General features: G+C 41.9%; 1 long non-coding RNA gene across 1 annotated transcript; it reads left to right on the top strand.

Moving 5' to 3' along the window:
• The first annotated feature begins 8,371 nt into the window (after positions 1-8,371).
• On the top strand, positions 8,372-9,579 carry LOC145431755 (uncharacterized). The gene is made up of 2 exons (XR_013912048.1): positions 8,372-8,813; positions 8,897-9,579. It is a non-coding gene; the product is annotated as an uncharacterized LOC145431755 (long non-coding RNA).
• The last annotated feature ends 10,787 nt before the right edge of the window (positions 9,580-20,366 follow it).

The following is a 20,366-nucleotide window of genomic DNA, read 5'->3' as shown; positions in this document are numbered from 1 at the left end:
TCCCATTAGCTCGAAGCTAACGGGAGGTCGAGACCTACTACAGCCGGGAGGAACACCGCTTTCCCGGCACATCGTGCCTCGACCTCCCGGTCGGCTTCGAGCAGGCGTCCGAAGAATGTGGCTAAAAGTTTTGCGAGATCTCGCAAAAGTCCGTCTTAATTTTTTTTTCTCCCATGTCCCCTGCGGGCCCCGTAGATAGGCCACGTAAAACCGACGTTTTTTGTTTTTAATAAAACAGTGGTGTTTACTCTGGGAAGAAACGGTTAAAACGCCGTTTTCTAAGGAGAGCGCTAGCAAACACGCTTTGCTTGTGAGTGAAAAAAGAAAAAGAAAAAACACTCCTTCACTATTGGTGGAAAAATGTACCATGTCGACCAATCAAAAAATTATATGGCAACATGTGGCATCTGGTTGCTTGGGAAGAGGGGGAAGTTTTAGGAGTGACCGGCGAGAGAGAGAGTTTTGATACGTGAGAGATTTGTGAGGTGTACCGTGTTTGGAGTCTCAAGTTAGTGTGTTGTCTTGTGTAGTTAGTTTGTAGTTGTTGTTTTGTTTTGTGTGTCAGTTCTACTAGTGAATGTCATAGTTGCTGCAAAAAAGCAACGGTGAAAATGATTCGTTAAACATGCTTGTGGTTTCTACAGTCAAAAATATCACTTTCTACTCGTATTTTAAATTTTGTCTGAATTTAGATAAATTGTGCTGATACAGTTTGTCAAAATGAGTAAATAACAGATTGGCAAGATAAACAGTTTTTAAAGGTGAAATAGAGGCCAAATCAAAAGTAGTCAAAAACAGCCAATTATACCCTGGACACCAGAGGGTTAGAGGCTAAAAGCAAAGTTGTCACCAAGTACTGTTTATATTTGTGTGTATAGCTGCAGCTTTTTTGAGTATTAACTTGGTGCCTTTGGGTGAAATAATGGTAATATGAGTGATCCATATGGTCACAAAGAATAGCCTCTTGTTTCTGTGCTACCAAAGCTCCCCGGCTTTCATTCAAAATGTGTTTCTGGTCAGCACCGACACATTAAACTACTTAAACATTATAAATGTCTTCAAGCTCACACTCAGACAGTGCACACATTAATATGTGTATTTGTACATGAATATTTCATACTTTAGGGCTGCCTGTTTATTTAAGGGAGATGAACAAAATACACTGGATTTGTACATAATAATATCACAGATGATAAATTAAATAGATTTTAAGTAGATGCTTGTGCATTCTTAAAGTCTTATATGTTGAACTGAACTATGTGATCTGTTCAAAGCCTCCCAGTCAGTGCTGTTCTCCATGCCTGTCTGACTGTGCATGATGTTTGTAGCACAAACACTTTAAAGGTGACGTTTAGGACTTCAGCAATAATACAGACAGCAATGTAGTTACCAGTAAAACAGTTTTATTGGGAATTAACTTAAAAAACAAACAAACATCTGTCTCCTATTTTTTGTCACACAGGAAAGAAGCATCAATATCTGATGAGAAGACTTATTTATTCTTTTTTTTTTTTGGGGGGGGGGGGGGGGTCAACAGGAGATGAATATCTCTAACAAGTTGATTTGTTCACATTTTCACATCTTAATTTTTAAGTGAAATGTGCATTTTGAGTTTATACACGATGTATATAAGGCGACCGTTTCCTTAAACAAAGGTGTTTAAGTTCACCTTGGATGATTTGTCTTCATTTTCACATGGTCTTACTGAGGTGATGTGAATTGAAACATGCATGTTTCTTTTTGGGGGGGGGCGGGGAGGGGGGATGTGCTGGAAAAGTTTAAAAAGGCACCTTGAAAGTGCTTAAAAAGTGCTTGAATTTGACCCTGAAAAAGGTGTATGAACCCTGAATTGAGCAATTCTGCTTTTGGACTTTACAAATATGTATGTTGAGCTGTACTGACTGTGTTTCCAAATGTACCAAGAGGATACTAGGAATATTTAGATGATCTGTGTTAACTGTGTTGTTAGGATACGCTTTAAGCAGCAAGCTAAGCTAAGCGCTCTGTTGGTGGCTAGCATGGAGCATTATCGTGCCAGACTGTGTCTGAAACATTGTGTGCGTTTTGCATTTGATCTGGACGAAGAACATGTTTATTTTGTGTGAAGGGACAAATGCCTATTAGTATTTTTATATGAATATTTTGTTTATGTTCTGTACATTTCAGTTTAATGATCTAAGTTTGTTTATTGATTCATAAGCTGCTTTTGTAAATTCTTACATCCAAGTTAATCTGTAACTTAAAGGAAAGGAAAGAAAACAGTCTTGAGATATATCCTCTTACAACTAACAGAGACTGTACATCGTTGTTAAGATGTTTAATGCTTTTGTATGTATGTTTATATTTCTGAAGCAATGAAGCTGCTGAAAGAGAAGCATCGTGTCTGAGCGTTGCCATTGACTTATCCCCTTTTCAGCCCCTTTTCAGGGTGTAACACACACACTAACTAACTCACCACACAGTTCCCAAGAATCCCAACAATCAGACGACCCGTTATGAGCAAGCACTTAGTGACAAAGGGAAAGAAAATCTCCCCTTTAACAGGAATCTCTCTGTGCTGGTTTCCATCTTTGCTTTGTGCGATCAGCTTTGTGTTCATACCTAAACACTAAGAGATCATCCTGCATAATGTGTCCTCATCAGTATAGGCATTTGTGATGGTGTGCTGACTGTAGCCTATAGGTTTACGTTGTTAAATGGTAATTATGAGATGATGTGTTTCAGGTCATTTTACGGAGAAACACAGAAGTAACAAGCACTATAACAAAATACTTTCTCTTGGTACTGATTAAGTAATGTACTGCATTACTTTTAAGGAAAGTGTTCTTAAAAGTGTAATATATTACTTTTTTTGAGGAACCCCAACACTGATCACAAAAAAGAGAGGAAGTGCCTCCAACACACTCAAATATTTGCCCACACACAACATGCAAATAACCTAAATGAAAATAATGTCATTGATATCAACAGGTACACATTTAGACAAAATAATGTGACCCTTTTAGTTAACATTTGTCTTTATGTTTCAACAAGCCCATTTGACCGTCTGTTGGGCTGATTGTTCACCGCTTCATTCTGTTGGTCATTGGAAGCAGTGAGCAGTTTGCATGAACTGAAGGCTGGTTCTACATGATAGGTCCAACCTGTTTCTTCGCCTCCTCGAAGGAACAGCTTCCAGGACTCCAGCGCGCCTGTTTAGTCAGAATATGGAGAGCTTATTTACATTCCTCCATCCTGCAGGCAAGGCAGCAGAGAGGATTCTAGCTGTCTCTGTCCCTGTCCTCATTAGTGCAGAGCTAGTCTGTTTCTTCACTCTCTCACACACACACATCCACAGACACACACAGACACACACACCAATCTCCAGCTCTAAACAGGCTGACAGTTTGAAGATAGGCCCACTGTGCCGAGCAGAGCGCAGGGCTGTGAGATGAGAAAGCCCCTGAGTAAAGGAGAATGCAGGCGAACGATTGTAATTGGGCCCTGAGTATCAGCTGCCAAATATCTCCCGTTAGTTCTCTGAGCTTTTTTGGGGGGGCTGTTACTATGCTAATGCCATGCCATCTATGCATGTAAATGAGACAGGGCACACTTGGCAAAGTTCCTGCCCTCAGCCAATCTCTGTCACAGAAAAAGCAGTGCTCACTTTTCTCCCACTGATCGCTGACACTAAACACACATACATACTTGCCTTTAGCAGGTGTTTTCACTGCATCCATAATACATTGCAGAACTGTCACACGACAGCTTCACAGCCAGAAACTGTGGAATTGTTCTCACTGCGATGTGCTGCAACACAGAGTGAGAAACATACACGTATGGATTTAGATTTGTGATGTAGTCACACGAACAGCTTGCAGTAACTTATTATTATACCTTCAGTGTTTTGTGCTGTAAACTCGCACATTTCCTCTCATCTCCTTTTATTCTGAAATGCAACAAGCGTTCAGACTTTGACCCCAAGAACACGCCATGTCAGGAATGACCATGTTAGCAGCATGAAGTTGGAAGCTGAGTCCGATTTATAGTTTTCATACCAGCTGACCTAGTAGAAATAATATAATAAATGTTTGACTGAAAACCTGCGCAAACTTTCTGTATGTGATGCAGCACGTTACAGATTGGGAGTCTTGGCTTTGCACAACAACAGCCAGGAAGTGACTCAAATAGCAACAACTGGACTTTCCAGTATTCACTGCGGTGGCTTTCAGAACTCTGTGGTTTATCGAAAATAAATAAATAACACAGCACTTCCCCCTAAATCATTATCCAGCTACCCTCTTCACTATCATTGGAAATCTTGGGCCTAATGTGCAGACACAGTGACAGCTGACGTAGGACAAAAGGTAAGCTGGGACAGTCCTGGACAGGTCATCAGTCTTTCAAAGGCTAACACAGAGACAGACAGCGGTGTGCACATTTCAGAATCACTGTGGGAGAAAGTCAACGTACAGACTGTGAGGTTAATGTGGGCGACACAAGTTGAGTGTGTGTCATAAGCTGAAGCTGAAATGTTTGTTTGTGTAACTGTTTGCTTTTGGTGTTGCGTACTTTGCTTCATCCATATGGAAAACTACAAGTAGGGTCCCAAAACAAAAGCTGCCAATGGATGCAAACGGATTCAACCTACCTGCTGACTTACCGTTCCCACGCTCACCTGCCAGTGGCTAACTGGGCAACGTCCACTGTAGCCTACCCCATAAACATGTCCCTGGTGGTACATGTCACAGTGGCAGCCACAATAATGCCAGGAACCAGTGAATCCCAGCAGAGCATTTAACTATGAAATCATCAGCGTTCGGCTGCTGATTGGCCAAAGTGTACCCCACCTCTTACCCTACCTGCAACATAAACTGGTTAAACTGTGTGTTTGCAAAAGATTAACAAGAAATATTTTGAAGCGTGGGAATTACGTCAAAGGTGCGCATATTCTCTCTATATATATATATATAGGAAAAGGGGTAGGCGTGGTTGTTGTGCAGATGCATATTTTACACACCGAGCTCAGGAAATGAGGAAAAAGTGTACAAATGAATTATGGTAGGTTCACTGATACAAAGTGAACAAGAGTGAAAAGTGAATGAAAGCAAAACTGTGGCAACAGTAATGATACATGTGATCACATGAACACAGTGAGCGAGTTCACTGCACACACGTCGATGCTTTCATTCGGGTGCTGTCGTGAGTCTGATGTGCTTTTCTGCTAAATGTGAAAGTAATCTAGGTTCCACATGGAGCTCAGTCGTCCAGCCTTGTTCTGTTAGTGAGATGTAATTAGTGATCACTGTTAACCTCAGAGCTGTGTATCACTGCTGTTCTCATGAACGCTCCCCATTGCTCTCTCTCATGTTTCAGAGGACAATAGTGGCTCTACGGGAGCGCAGTTTCCGTTCCTGTCCCTGGTGTTGTATTATGTTCCTCAGGATGAACCTGCAGGTTTTCCCACCTCCAGCTGTGATAGTGTTTCTGTGTGTGTGTGAGTGCTGGGGCCTGTAGCCTACACCAGGGGAACTTCTGTGCAGAGGAACTCATGTCATAAGTAAATTATGACATGATGTGTTGACAGTCCAAACAAAGGCAGAGAGATGTTCCCATGGTGTAGGATGGACAGCCTGCAGGCTTAGCTCACCAAACACTGTGTGTTCCCATACAGAGTTAATTGCAAGTTAGGAAAGTTCGGATAACATGAATGAAATTAAAGGCAGTTCACGTTGGCTCCGTGCAGCAGTTTAGCCTGGCTGTAATTCTAACCTTATAAAGACTTCATTTTTTCTCTTTCACTGCCATCATGTTGTTTTCAATTTAGTTTATATTTAGCACCATTATAGACACAAACGTATACGTTATGCATACAAGTGTTTCAATTAGGTCGTCATAGAAACTAGCCTACAGGACCTGTAGGGGTTTATTAATGTGCCTACGCTGGTATTCACTGTGTGTTAGTTTGATGTTTAATGCTGTCTGTTTTCAGACACATTAGGAAGCAGATGCTTAATCTAAGATTTTTTTCTCCTATGGGAAACAATAAAATGATGTTTTTCATATGGATTCAGAAGGACTGTGTTTAACACATGCTCATACCTGCAGACAGCTCAGGTGACTTCTGAAAAAGAAAACAAAGACATGGTACAGTGACATTTGTAATAATCCCAGCACTGGTGGACCTGGTGAGGCTGGATCAGTACAATGAACATACAGAGGAGGAGCATAAGGCGAAAGCTAAACATGAAACTTATAATGAAAGGAACCACGTTTAGGAAGGAGGCTGTGCTCAGGTGTGTAAATCTGCAGTACCTCTAATGGCCAAAAGGACGTCAGTCTTTGCAGACTTGTTAAAATGCCAAAGTAAATGTTTCCAGCTTGGCCCAAACATGATTCTGGCCTTTGTTGATAGGTTGCCGTTCATAACATTTGTATGGGTAGTATTTTGTCTTTGTCTCCTGATCGGTAAGGCTCAAAGTCTGTCAGTCAGAGGGCTTTACTTCACCAGGTGCTGTCACTGGGAGTTGCAGCTGATCGCTGTCTGCTGGGCCTCACTCCCACTAAAACGGGCGTCTCTGTGCTGTTGGTGCATTCTGGAGGATTTTACCTGTTATGATCACATCAACCAAGACGTCCGTGTTTCACTTTTGGTGGATGAAATTCTAACCTTTAATCAGTCTTTTTATCATAACAAAACACTTATGGATGAGGTTTGCCAGCTGATATCTCAGCAGTCGGCCCTCCAGTCTAAATATGGTCTCCTCTGGCTCCAAAAGCTCTCATGGGGGCAGCGAAACTCCTGAGGCTGAAGTTTCAAAGTGGCTCCAGAAACCCAAGGATGACATCCACCTTTACATCCAGTCTATGGTAGCAATAGGCTTTCATACCGTAGGCGGCACATCACTTCTCCCATCAGCAACAAGCTTCTCCTCCACCACCTAGTGTGATCGTTTCATGAATACTTTATTTTTGTACAATTCTGTCAGATTTTGAAAGCACAATGTAAAATTCAAAATGCAGCATGAATAAATAAATAAATAGGAATGTATATTTATGTATGTCTAAGTATATATGTGGAACTGAGGTCATGCCTGTCATGGTCTCACATGTATATATTTTATTTCTGACTGACTTTCTTTTTCTAAATCGTACTACTCTAAAACTGCAACAGAAAATATATTTCAAAACTCGATTCCTCAGATCAGCTGGGAAAAAGCTCCAGTACATTACAAAAGTTAAAAGCATGTCTGCGAGTGTCATTAAAGTCCAGTCAGATGTGATGCAAAATGCTGACGTTGCTTTTTTCTTACAAGGCTGCTAACAGGTTTGTTTGTTTTTTTGCTAACAATTAGATTTTTCCAGCCTGTAAGATACCAGAGAAAAACTCGTGTATATAAATAAAAAGACCTTCTATCCAAAAAGCAGTTTAACATATATCAAAACCAAGAATTTAATTTGCAAACTTTGCGGTTGCAAATTAAACCAAGATGTTAGCTATGAAATGTTGGAGTTACTCAGGAAAGTGTCCACTCGTTTTTGAATTTCATGCTACAAACCGGCTTTTGGAACAAGCTGAAAGTGGGCGAGGACACGGAGCGCAGTGGATAATAGCTGTGTTTGTGACATTTGGAGATAAAATTCCAAGCTAAACCAGAATCCTTGAGAGGAAGCTGCAAAGCATGGGAAACTCTCACATCCCATCTCGCTCTCACAAAGCTGCCGTGCTCTTCTTTTCACATTAAAGGGGACGATTGTTGGGTGTGTTACCCAGGGCTTGTTTTTAGCTTATATATTCCATATCCTAGTTTTCCTTTCAGGCAGATATATAATTGGTGTTTTTTTGTAATATACTTATACAGAGATATACCTTTGTGAACTAGATGATGTCCAGTCACTTGAAATGAATAATCTGAGCTTTGTGACGGTGCATTATCCTGCTACAAGCAGCTATCAGAAAATGTCTACACTGTGCTCACAAAGGGTTGCAGCACGTGGTTATATATGAGTTACTGTTGCCCTCTTATCAGCTCAAAGCATTCTGGACAGTCTCTTCTAACCTCTGACATCAGCAAGACATTTTTGTCCTGAACTGAACTTCAGCATCCATGTCTACATGTCCAAATTCAATCAGCTGCTGCCAGTTGATTAATTAGATGATGGGGATGAAGCTGGATGAGCAGTGAGATGTTAGGTTCTGTCATGGAGTCTAAACTTAACTAAAGCAATGAATATTAAATAATTCATCACTTTAGTTAAGTTCTGGTTATTGGTTATGATTTCTAGCTGTTTCTGTGCCTCCCTTGTGTCCCTCGTGTTACCTCTCATCATCCATGTTTGTGTATTTCCTGTTTTACTTTGATAGTCTCATGTCCTGTGTTCAGTGTTTTGAGTTTTGCACAGCCGGCATTAAAGGCTCGTTTCTGGTTATCATCCACCCTCGTCTCCGTGTGCCTGCATTTGGATCCTCAATCTCCTCACGCCATGCCCTCTGCCTCGCCAGACATGACAGATCTAAAATTCAAATACTGGTCAAAACATAATATCGAGATTCTTAGCAGGCGGTCTGACGTTGCTGGTGAGGAGTCTGATGCGATGATTGACCTCCTTATGTCACGGCCTGGGGGATCAGCGGGACGCTGATCGGCCATTTCTACCTTTTTCTCCCTCTCGCTTTCTCTCTCCTCCTCTCTGTCGCCGGGGCAGAACTCATTGTGGGTTCACGCCCTCGGCCCACGCCCACGGAAGGGGAACACACCTGATGCCCATCAAGGCGATCGGCATTTAAGCCAGGAGGAGACTGCTGGTCTTCGCTGGATCGTTGTCTGCCACGTGTCAGTGAGAGTCAAACTACAGCACAGCTAAGTCAAGAGTCTATTGTGAACTTTGTAAGTAAATCTCGTTTCCTCGTCTACAGACCTCCTGGATATCTTCCCTGTGTGAATCTTTGTGTGAAGAGTGGATCTGCGGCCGTGAGTGTGGAGAGTTGGAGAACGAGTGACTACCCCTTTGGATTTCCCCGGGGCCCCGTCCCTCACTTTGTTGTATATAGCACTGCCCTGCACTTCCTGTATATACACCTGGTGGATTCTGTAAATAAATTCTCGTGTACAGCAGATTCTGGAGTCCTGCGCTTGAGTCCCCCACGTCGAACCGTAACACCTTAGTGCAATAAACCCAGAAGATTCGGCAATGTGTGAAATATGAAGAAAAGTCATAGTGAATATGACATTTTGGAGCAACATTATACTCCCATCCAGATAACCTCTTCATCTTTAAAGGGAAGGTCTTGCTTATTTCATCAGGATAATGCTAATAGCTCTGTAGAAGGTGTCTGTAGTCCAAACCATCACCCACTGGTGTTTTATCACAGGCTGTGACAAAGTAGCTCCTCGCCTGCTGAGCGATCCTGTTTGAAGCACGAATGGGAAACATTTGGATTACAAAACTGCAGCAATTGGTCTCCTCAGTTCTAAAATACTTGCAGTATTGCTCAAAGAAGAAGTGACGCAACTCAGCCGTAAACACTGAACAATCAAATTTCTGGTTCAGGATTTCTGCTTTTTGTAACCTTTCAAAATAAATATGGAGTTTAAATAATTTGAAAGTGCTCATATTCTTTATATTGTAACACATCTGCCAAACTATGTCAGAAACGTGTGTGTGTGTGTGTGTGTGCGCGCGCGCACTGTTATTTGATCTTATTGATGTAACACACACAGTGTTATTGATTCACAGGCGGCTCCATCACCCCACTAAAGGAAAAGTGGATCTGCTGTGATATCTGTTCACTGACCTTCAGAAAGATTATGGTGCAACAGAGCAGCAACGAAGGAAGATCTGCAAACTTTTTTTTCATATCTTATGCTTCAAAGTTTGAAATAACCCAGCACAGGGTGGAGAAATGACTTAAACATGAAAGGAGAAGAGTTAGCTGCACCTTGACCTGAATAAATAACATACTCAATCTTTCTCAGCGTGACCATATTTTCCCGCTCGTCATCATACAAAGGATGCATCCACTATAGAATAAGAGCAGCTAGTCTGATGGGTTTGGTGGGGGGAGAAGCTGCTCTGATATCTGGCTCATTTGAAGTGTTGATAGGCGAACAGCCACAAAAAGCTGAGTTAATAAGCAATTTAGAGCTTTAAACCCAGTCCGTGATGAAAGTTTAATGATATCAACACAAATTTGCTGTCACGTAATCTCTCCTTTTAATCATTTTCCACTGTCAGCACAAGGCTAAGAGAAAAACAAGCCTAATCCACCTGATTGACATCTCCCACCAAATTGGCTGGAAGAAAGACTGGATAATATGTCAGGCAATTAATTAAGTGCATTTTTTCCCTTCTTTTCAAGTTTTTGTCTGGAATGCAGAGCGATCGGAGCGGCGTGCACAGAGGCGGCGTTGCTTTATTACCGAGGGTCAATCAGTGGTCATTTCAGATAGCCGGACATAGCTGCTCCACTCTGGTCACCAGATTCCTGCAGCTGTATCTGGCAGCTGATTGGTCCTCGCCAAGAAACATAATCCGGTCATTAAGTGATGACGTGACGAATCCTACTTCCGGGTCTAAAGTAGTCTGCGTTTAATATGGCTTTTATGTTGTTAACATGTTTAATGTTTTGTATTTTCTTCTATTTAATCTCAAAAAGCTCCTAAAACAGTCAGTGATCCCTGTTGACCTCCCTCGGCTTTTATTACCACTAATCATTTATTTAAGCTCAGTTTTTAAAACCTTAGGATGTAACTGCAGCCCAGCCCATGCAGCAGTATATGAATGACTAACCTCGTATTGTGGATGGATTATCTCAGTTGTTCTCCTGGCTGAAGTTTGGTCCTTTTACAGCATCCTGCCATGCGATTACATTTGTTCCTGACCACCGAGAACACTCACGTTAACTTTTATCGAGTGGAAAAAAAGCTTGTTTATATTATGCTAACATAGCTGTGTCGCTAGCGGTCACGTAGCACATCATTATATACCAGCTAGCCAAACTTCAGTAACCCTACAAACGTCACTGCTGTTTAGTTTTCTGTCTTCATTTATGCTGGAAGTGATAACAGAGCTGTACGTTTGAATTTGTTTCCAAAACCCTGCAGTCAGGACATGCTATATTGTATTTAGATAGAAGCTAGCGAGCTAACTCCCTGCTAACTTCTAACTCCGTTAAATGTCATAAATTCCGTTTTCATGGATGCCTGGATGTTAAACTCAATTGTTACACCTGGTAGAGCAGAACGCTGATCATTTTATTAAAGATGAAAGACTTTAGACAGTTTTTCAACTCTCAGTAATGCCATAGTGATCGTTTGATATATGGACCTGCAGCAGAGTTTAGGTCCAGACACGGCTAGTGACGTCAGACTTTACGACCGGATATTGATTATTGGTATATAGTTTTTCTTTTTTTAAGTGAGACCCAGGAGCAGCTGATCAATCGACACACCCAATCATTGCAGTGTCCACTTGTGGTTTAGCTAGTCTGTTGGAAAATTTTAAGAAAGAGTATATTGCTTTGGGTCTAACATCTAGTAATTCAGAGCATGGATATGTGCAGCAGCTTTACTCTGCCCTGCTGGTATTTATGGTCATGATAGTTCTGTGGGACCACCTCCTCACAGCTTGCATGTCAGGTGTCGACCAAAGCTCATAAGAAACAGGCAAAGAGAAACGATATGAATCAAAATTGATGGCAGCAAGTTATGTAAGAGCAAAACCATCTTCCCAACAAGTATTCAGCAAATGTTGAACATAAGAGTGAAAACGAGAGAGAGATCAAGAAGTTTGTGCGACCGCGGTTTGAGGTTCAATCAAAAAATACAGTTTTCACAGGACTCTGAGCGGTGCCTTTAAAAACGAAGTTTCATTCTTTTTTGTTCTTTAGCAGTTCTGTTACAGATTTACTGCTGAGCTCATTACCATCATCGTGTTGCACGACAATGTTTCAGCCAAGCTTTAGCTGTTGGACGCATGTTATACAGGTACTTGAGTTCATAGTTGACTCAATGAGTTCAAGTTCCTCAGGTTCTGAGAAAAATAAGCCCAAATCATCATTATTCTATCAATAGGATTAATTTGATGATTTTCTTTGTCCCTTATCCGATCCATCAGTCATTATCGGTTTAGAGGTGAGGACCAAAGGAATGAAGGGGTCAGTACATGTCACTCTCAAAATGTACACAAAGGTGAGTGAATCTGAACACAAGAGCCAGAAAGAAAGCAATGTGACAAAATCTCACTGAGAAGACAAATGCATTCCAGATCTACCTGCTCGTGTTGAGCTATACCAGAGTACTGGGAACAAGACTCTGCACATTAAGCGCACTCACTTGCATATGCAGCTGCAGGCACAAAAGACCAGCAGTCATTTTGTTAATATTAATGAAGTCTAGCTGAAGTGCACCTGAAGGCCTCGCGGGGCTCACGCACATTTGGTGCATTTTCATCTAAAGTCTCTGCAAACAAGACCCCAAACGGACCCCAGCAAATATGTAGATGGAAGAAGTTTAACATGCCTCTGAGGAAAAGGAGGAATAATCTGGTTTTAATCTTGGACCAGCTCTTTATCCTCTCGTGAATACTTGAGGATACAGGAAGTTTGTCCAACCGGTCTGCATGTGCTCTGTGGACTTGGAGATGACATTTTGGTCTTGGCGTGTCCTGTGGTACTGGACTTCACCCTTTTTACTGGTTCTGTTCATTTTTTCATGGACAGATTTTCTAAATGCAGTCAAGGGGCAGAGGGCTCAAGTGTTGCTTATAAGTTAGGGAAGAACAGTGTGAGGGATCAGACTGCACTGGAGCAGTGTCTGTAGCAATGCGATGCTATAACACTTTATACCTAGTTTTATACCTGCTATACCACTGGAATGGTTTCACGTCACAAGTGTGCCTGTCAGAATTCATTTTATGGCAAGAACCAACCAGCTAAGTAAAGAGAAATGACAGTCTGACATTACATTGAGAGCTGAGGGTCGGTCAGTCTGGAAAATTCCTAAAACTTTAAATGTGTCCCCAAGTGCAGTCGCAAAAACCAACAAGTGCTACAATGAAACTGTCTCACATGAGGAGCGCCCCACAAAAAGATCAAGAGTCGCCTCTGCTGCTGAGGATGCATTCATCCGAGTCACCAGCCTCAGAAACCGCAAGCTCAGATTAGAGCCCAGATAGATGCCACACAGAGCTCCAGTAGCAGACACATCTCTACATCAGCTGTTCAGAGGAGACTGTGTGAATCAGGCCTTTATGGTCAATCAGATGCTAAGAAACCACGACTAAGGAAAAGCAACAAGCAGAAGAGATTCGTTTGGGCCAAGAAACAGAAGGATGGACATTAGAAAATCTGTGCTTTGGTCTGAGTCCAAATTTGAGATCTTTGGTTCCTCTCACTGTGTCTTTGTGCGACACAGACAAGGTGAACGATGGTCTCTACATGCATGGCTCCCACTGTGAAGCATGGAGGAGGAGGTGTGATGGTGTGGGGGTGCTCTGCTGGTGACACTGATGGGGATTTATTCAAAATTGGAGGCACACTGAACCAGCATGGCTACCACAGCATCCTGCAGCATCAGGCCATCCCAACCCGTTTGTGTTTAGTTGGACCCGCATTTATTTTTCAACAGGACAATGACCCCAAACACACCGTCAGGCCGTGTAAGGGCTGTTTCACCAACAAGGAGAGTGATGGAGTGCTGCACCATGGCCTGGCCTCCACAGTCACCTGACCTAAACAGAATGGAGATGGTTTGGGATGAGATGGAGCGCAGAGTGAAGGCAAAAGGACCAACAAGTGCTCGGCTTCTCTGGGAACTCCTTCAAGACTGTTGGAAAACTGTCTCAGGTGACGACCTCATGAAGCTCATGGAGAGAATGAAGAGTGTGTGCAGCAGCAATCAAAGCAAAGGAAGGCTACGTGGAAGAATCTCAAATATAGAACATGTTCTGAGTTATTTCACAAGTTTTTGTTTACTACATAATTTCATACGTGTTCATTCATAGTCTTGAGATTATGTAGAGTGAGATTATGTACCAGCTGATATTACCAGGACATGTTCGATTTTTTACACATTTTTAAATGTTGTTTTTGCCGTTAGCATATTATTCAAAAAACAATTAGATGTAAGAAACATAATTTGCAGGATAACATGTTGTATCTTGTGAAACTGCTTATTTAGCATGAGTCCAAAGAAGAAACCCCAAAATGAAATTGTTTTTAAGAGAGTTTAGAAAAAGGAAAAAATGAATAACACATAAAGGCAAAAACAATTTATTTATTTGTATATATATTATAACCATGCATGTGTGTCATTGTCAGATTTATTTATATAGTGCTAAATCACAACAACAGTCAGCTTGGAGATATAAACGCGGACGCATACATAAGATATGATAAGGTACATTTTATTTATTCCAAAGTCGGGAACTATTTATTTTCAAAAGAGCTTTAATATTACCCAGCCTCTTACCCAAACTGGTCTCCTGAAACAACTAGAAACTGAAGGGCACATTAATGCAAGTGTAGCCTAAAAGCAAAGGACAGATAGGTTGTCTGGCTAAAAGCCTTATCAAAACCTCAGAAATGTGTATCCATCCATTCTCTTCTGCTTGTGCTTGTCAGGGTTGTGGGGAGGCGGGGGGCTGGAGCCTATCCCAGAGGCAGGGTGCATCCTGGCATTGACAGACTTGGTCACCGGTCTGTTGCAGGGTAACACATAGAGACAGACAGCCATTCACACTCACAATTTAGCAATGTGGAGTGACCAATTAAGCACACAGCCCACTAACTGCATGTCTGTGGACTGTGGGAGGAAGCACCTGGAGAGAACCCACACAAACACAGGGAGAGCATGCAAACTCCCCCTGGCCAGGGGTGGAATCAAACTCGGGAGCTTCTTGCTGTGAGGCAGCAGTGCTCATCACCATGCTGCCAACATGCTCTGTAGTGAATGTCATATGATGCTGTTACACTACTTTCATTTGTAGGTTTAAGATTCAGTTTTCCATGAATATGGACGTGAAATCATTTTAGAATAATAGTGACCGCACAGCCGTTTTGTTGATTTGAGTGGAAGCCATGCACCGTGTGCGTTGTGTTTGACTCTCGCTGCTGCACACAATAACACCATCACCACGGTGACAGATGCTTAGCAGTAACTGGTGTGCTACTGTACTTTGTCACTGGGGCATGGCTAAACACAGACAGAGGCATTCTTTTGTTTCGTGCCAGTCTTCGAGCTTGTTTTAATTAAAGCAACACTGCCACCTGGTGGTGACTTAAAGTATAGCACGCACATTTCCACTGACTGTGCTCAGGAGATTCTCATAGCCTCGAGGAGATATTTCCACACTGGCTGGATGAGCTGCATTCAGGTGTTGTCTGCTCTCTCTGGCATTGTCTCCACGATTACTGGCTGGAGCCTGGAGGATGTTTTTCTTCCTGTCTGAGACTTTGTCCTCAGGCTGGACCTGTGAGAGGACGCAGCTGCAGGAGAAGACATGGGTACGGGTGGTGGAGAGGGTACCTGTCTTAATACTTTGGATTACAACTGTCAAAAACAGAAAAGAAGAAAAGAAAATGTGCTTCCTTTTTTTCTTTTAACTCAAAGGTGACATGAATCGATTTAGAGTATTTCGATTATATAACCCAACCTTTAGCTCCGCTTTGGTTCACATCAGTTTGATGCTGTGGTGACACAGGAGTGGGGATTCATATATAAAATCAAAATTGCAAGTTTTCACAGAAACACAGGAGTGAAATAAGTGGTAGCACTATGTGCTGACTTCACCCTCAACAATTTGAAGTGCAGGTTTATCTTTTTTCCACTTTGACTGTCAGTATGAAACAAATCCCAGCCGAACCTGGAAGCACCAAAGCCTTTGTCTACTTTATGGCTAAAGTATAAATAAGACAGCAACCTTCTTGAAACTGGGAAAAAAATGTGGTTGTCCGGTGACTGAACTGAATTATTTTCACGTTAGATTGCAGGCTGTTGTGGAGTGGACCAAAAAGTTGCAGGAAATTGCTTGCAAAATGTTGTAATTCATTGGAGTCAGTGTGTGTTAATAAGCCGATATCATCTGCAATCTTTGCAATAGTGGATTCAACTCAACTGGTCGGATTTCCTCCATCAAAGTGAGCTCATTTTGTCATTTTGCAGCTCAATCGCTGTTTTGGAGCAATTGTTTCAAATCCATGAAGTTCTGCCTGGACTCTGAATGTAAACACTGAATGTGAATTTCTGTTTAAAGTGAAATCCTGTGTTTTTAGGCAGTAACAGATTTTCAGTTTTCACCCATTTATCACAGTAAATCTCCAAATTATCACAAACAAATTGCATCTAATTGCCAGCGTGAACGCTTTCATTCCCTGGTAAGAGTTTAAATGAGGTGAGATTTGATCAGGTAAAGGATTAGAAGTACTGCTGCTGGGTGAGCTGCAGTGTCTTCTTTAGGCCAGCAGGGGTAAGTAATAGAAAAGTGCCTGCTCAGTTTTATTCTAGGAACATCAACAATAAGAATCACAATACAGCACAGATTTCACTTTAACTCCCAGCGGAGACAAAGGCTTCCATTGTGTGATGCATGAATGATGCAATGTTGTGCTGTTGTGTGATGCAACTTGAAATTCCTGCCTCAGTAAAGTTGCGCTCTGTTCCTGATTAGGTGAAAGATTTGAAAAGAGGTATCTGCACTCGCTTCACGATCTCGAAGCGTTGCTGCTCGGTTCAGTCAAAGAGCGGATAGGATCACACGGATGTGAGGATTCACAGAAACCCGCTTCCACGCCGCTCCATATGATGAAACGCTGGGTTATTTAATGTCTTCCTGATACCTTGATCCTACTTTTCTTTCTGTTCCAAATGCTTATCATCAGTGGAGACGCAAATATTTGAATTCCACGGCTCCATTCACACACCATTAGGCCATGATTTTTCCATTCAGCATGGATGCTGCGCTCTATTAATGCATGTATACTCTTTAAAAAAGTGCATATTTGTTAAGTATTAAAACATGTGTGTGTGTGTGTGTGTTTAAGGTGTGGGTTAGAATATACAGAGAGGAATAAAAGTGTTGTGACAGCTGTACTGGATCATGTAGGCACAGCATCACATTCATATATGGAAGTAACAAAACAGGATGACTGACTCCAGAACAGTTTCCAGGAGGTTTGCTGCTGGTGATGGTGGCAGCCCTGGACATTTGGGGAGGGAAGGCTTTTACTGTTACTGTGAAACGCCTTGGTCTGTAAGTAAGGGAAACCTTAGATTAGCAAATGCTACAGCTGAACATCACTGTACCAACGTGACACATTCTACCCTAAAAGTTTGTGAACTCTTGAGAATTTTCTGTTTCTGCATAATAAGAACCAAATAAAAAACGGCAGTTTTAACACAATACAGCCATTATTGGAATCCTGAAACCTTCCACCTCTATTGTTGTTTTCTTGGAAAAGGTCAGGCTGAAATACTGCTTATTGTCACTTTATACACTGAAAGAAACCTGTTTACACAACAGCTTTGTATCCTGTTTGTCTGGTCCGATGTAAAAGTGTCCTTTGGGAGTGCAAACCAGACCCTGACTCATTCTAAAATGAGAAAGGATGGAGGTTTTCAACCATTCTTTCAAGGAAAACTCTTTTCCAGAAACTTCCCTACTGGTAGCAGTCCTTCCATTGCATTGCCATTTGTATTTGCACCTGTTAAAATCACTGAAAGAGAAAATTAGCCAATTAGTCCACTGATAAAGCAAAAATGTGATGGTCTCAATATTCCAACAAGTGTTTTTATTGAAGCCTAGACTTTGTAACTAGTCTATCAGTGGTACAGGTGATCACACATGCTGTTTCATGCCTTCAGTTACAAAATAACTTTCGTGAGGAAGCCTTGAGTTGAGTCCTTTGACATTTTGGTGGTTAGAAACCAGGAACGATGATACAGCAGCAACTTTCTTAATCTGAAGGTAGACCCACCTCCAGGGCTGCACTGGGACAAAACATCGGCCCGGGCATTTTGACCAGAGACCGGCCCACCAGGTATTAAAGCCATAAAGCCTTTGAATGATAACAAACACTGTTGTGACAGTGATGTACAGTCTTGTTGGTATATGTATGATTTCTATACATTTTACACATTTTACAGATAAACACTTTGGTTTTAAGTTTCAGATAATATTTGATATATTTGCTAGACCCGCCCCTGCACAGTTACCAGCTGTCAGCTACCTAAAAAAGGATCCTGGTGTTATTTGTCTCTCAGAAACAGTTCATAACTTCCCTTCAACTCATCCATGTCACCTAAAAGGTAAACCTGTTTCTCCATCACCTGTTCAGCTCTGATGATCCAGTAAGGACATCTCCTGGTTTCATCTTCATGTTTCCAAACCGACATCATGACCAGCAGCTTTACAGCTGTGGCTCCAGCAAACATCAGCTGATACTAGAAATTAATATTAAATAAATTCTAACAACAGCTGATCAAACCTGCTGCTGTTGTTTAGCGCGACATCCGCTGGTTTCCTCTTTCTGGCACAAAGTGGACGATAAACAAACAAGAGAGAAAAGCCGATCAGCTGATCATTGATCAGTTTCATGATTGAGTAGCAACAGGAGAGGGAGGGGGGAGAATGAGAAGAGGAGAAGAGGCAGCTGTGCAGCAAAGACAGAGAATAACTCCAGCTTTGTGTCTTTTTCCATTCTAGCTGAAGTCCGGGACAAACTGTTCCTTTTCACCTCATTTTCTTCTTCTGTTTGTCTGTGATACGACAGCTTTCAGAGCATTGCCCAAGCAAGAGGGAGGGTGCATCCCATGTCGATCACGACCAATTGGCCAATCCACCACCTTTCATTGTTTATACCAAAACAAAAACATTGGCCCATAAAAACGAAAAATCACCATCGGTCCACAGCTGTGTCCACATCTAAATACAACTCGCTTTATCCTGTAAAATCAATTTTAAGGTTTAATCACCAAGACTTGAACCCCTGAACTCATCAGCAAAGTATTTCTGAGGTCATAGATCCAGAGAACTGAGGGCTGTACATCCCTCTACAACCATGCTGGCCAATAGAAATACTGCAGGTTTAACACACTTCCAATTTAGCTTTACATAAGCGACACCCACCTTCTATATACAGTCTAATTTGTACAGTACCACATAATGCATCACTGCAGTGTGCATCAACATTAATCTGGTGCATTATCAGGTAAAGAATGGGATGTAATCCACGTGTGCATATTTCTATATGGAGTGTGATTCATAAATGGAACATGGTGTGCATATGTGCATAGGCATGCTTGATCCATAACATTTTTAACACGTTTAGCTTGGAGCACAATAATACTACCACCCTGAAAGTTTATGGAAACAATCCCATTACGGCAATTTGCTGCATGGCTGCTACACTTCCTCATCCTCCTCTTCATTATGCAGGTGGAGATGGATGCTGTGGCCACTGATCAACCGTCGGTCCGGCCTATTGATTAAGAGGATTAATGCGGTTGAGGTTGAAAACATGACTCACCTTCCATGCTCTGTGCATAAAGAGACCGCTGTTGTGGGCAGAAGCATATTCGACACTCGAGGCTTTCAGAAAACCTCAACAAATCGCCCCTAATGTGTTTTCAGAAGATGCACTCGCCACCATTACATTTACATTCATTTGGTGGTTTAGGTCTCTCGAAAACAAACCGCAGCACTGTTAACCACACAAAACAAGCACTTGAAGGGAAGTCGAATCTTTGCACAGCTCTTCTGCTTTCAGTTCAACTGAAACCAATCAGAACAACTGCAAACGCTGTATCCTGGTAGAATTACCCGAGACTCAACATTTGTTGCTCCGTTTCAGTGGAAACCAGAATCAACTGTCTGGAATCAAAATCATATGAAAAGTCAAAGTTAAGATCATTCCCTTTTTTTGGTGTCTTAACAGCATGTTTCAATTCATTTCAATTTTATCTACACACAGTCAGTTATAGTGCAATAGAACTATACACTGCCAAACAACAACCTTTTTTCCATCGACCACCCAACAGAGATCCTTTATGGTTGTTTAGAGGATGTATAGTTTGTGCCATTCCTCTCCTTCCTGCTCTAATGTCACTGGTATGTGTCTGTGCGCTGTCAGTTCTGCACGGAAGCTGAGAAACGCCATGAAGAAACAGGCTGAAGAGAACAAAGTGTCACAATATAAACACGACCATCCACAATCCTGACAGCTGTAACAGGGAGCGTGGCAGGGTACACCCTGAACAGGTTCCCAGACTGTCTCAGGGCGAACACACAGAGACAACCACTCACACCCGCAGCCATACTAGCACCAACTAGCCGAACACATATGTCTTTGAATTGTGATGAAGCCAGAGAACCCAAGAGGAGAAAATGGA

The sequence above is a fragment of the Astatotilapia calliptera genome, chromosome 11 (assembly GCF_964374335.1).
Source record: "Astatotilapia calliptera chromosome 11, fAstCal68.1, whole genome shotgun sequence".
Classification (NCBI taxonomy): domain Eukaryota; kingdom Metazoa; phylum Chordata; class Actinopteri; order Cichliformes; family Cichlidae; genus Astatotilapia; species Astatotilapia calliptera.
Note: the sequence above shows the minus strand (reverse complement) of the source record. Positions and strands in the feature narration are given on the sequence as shown.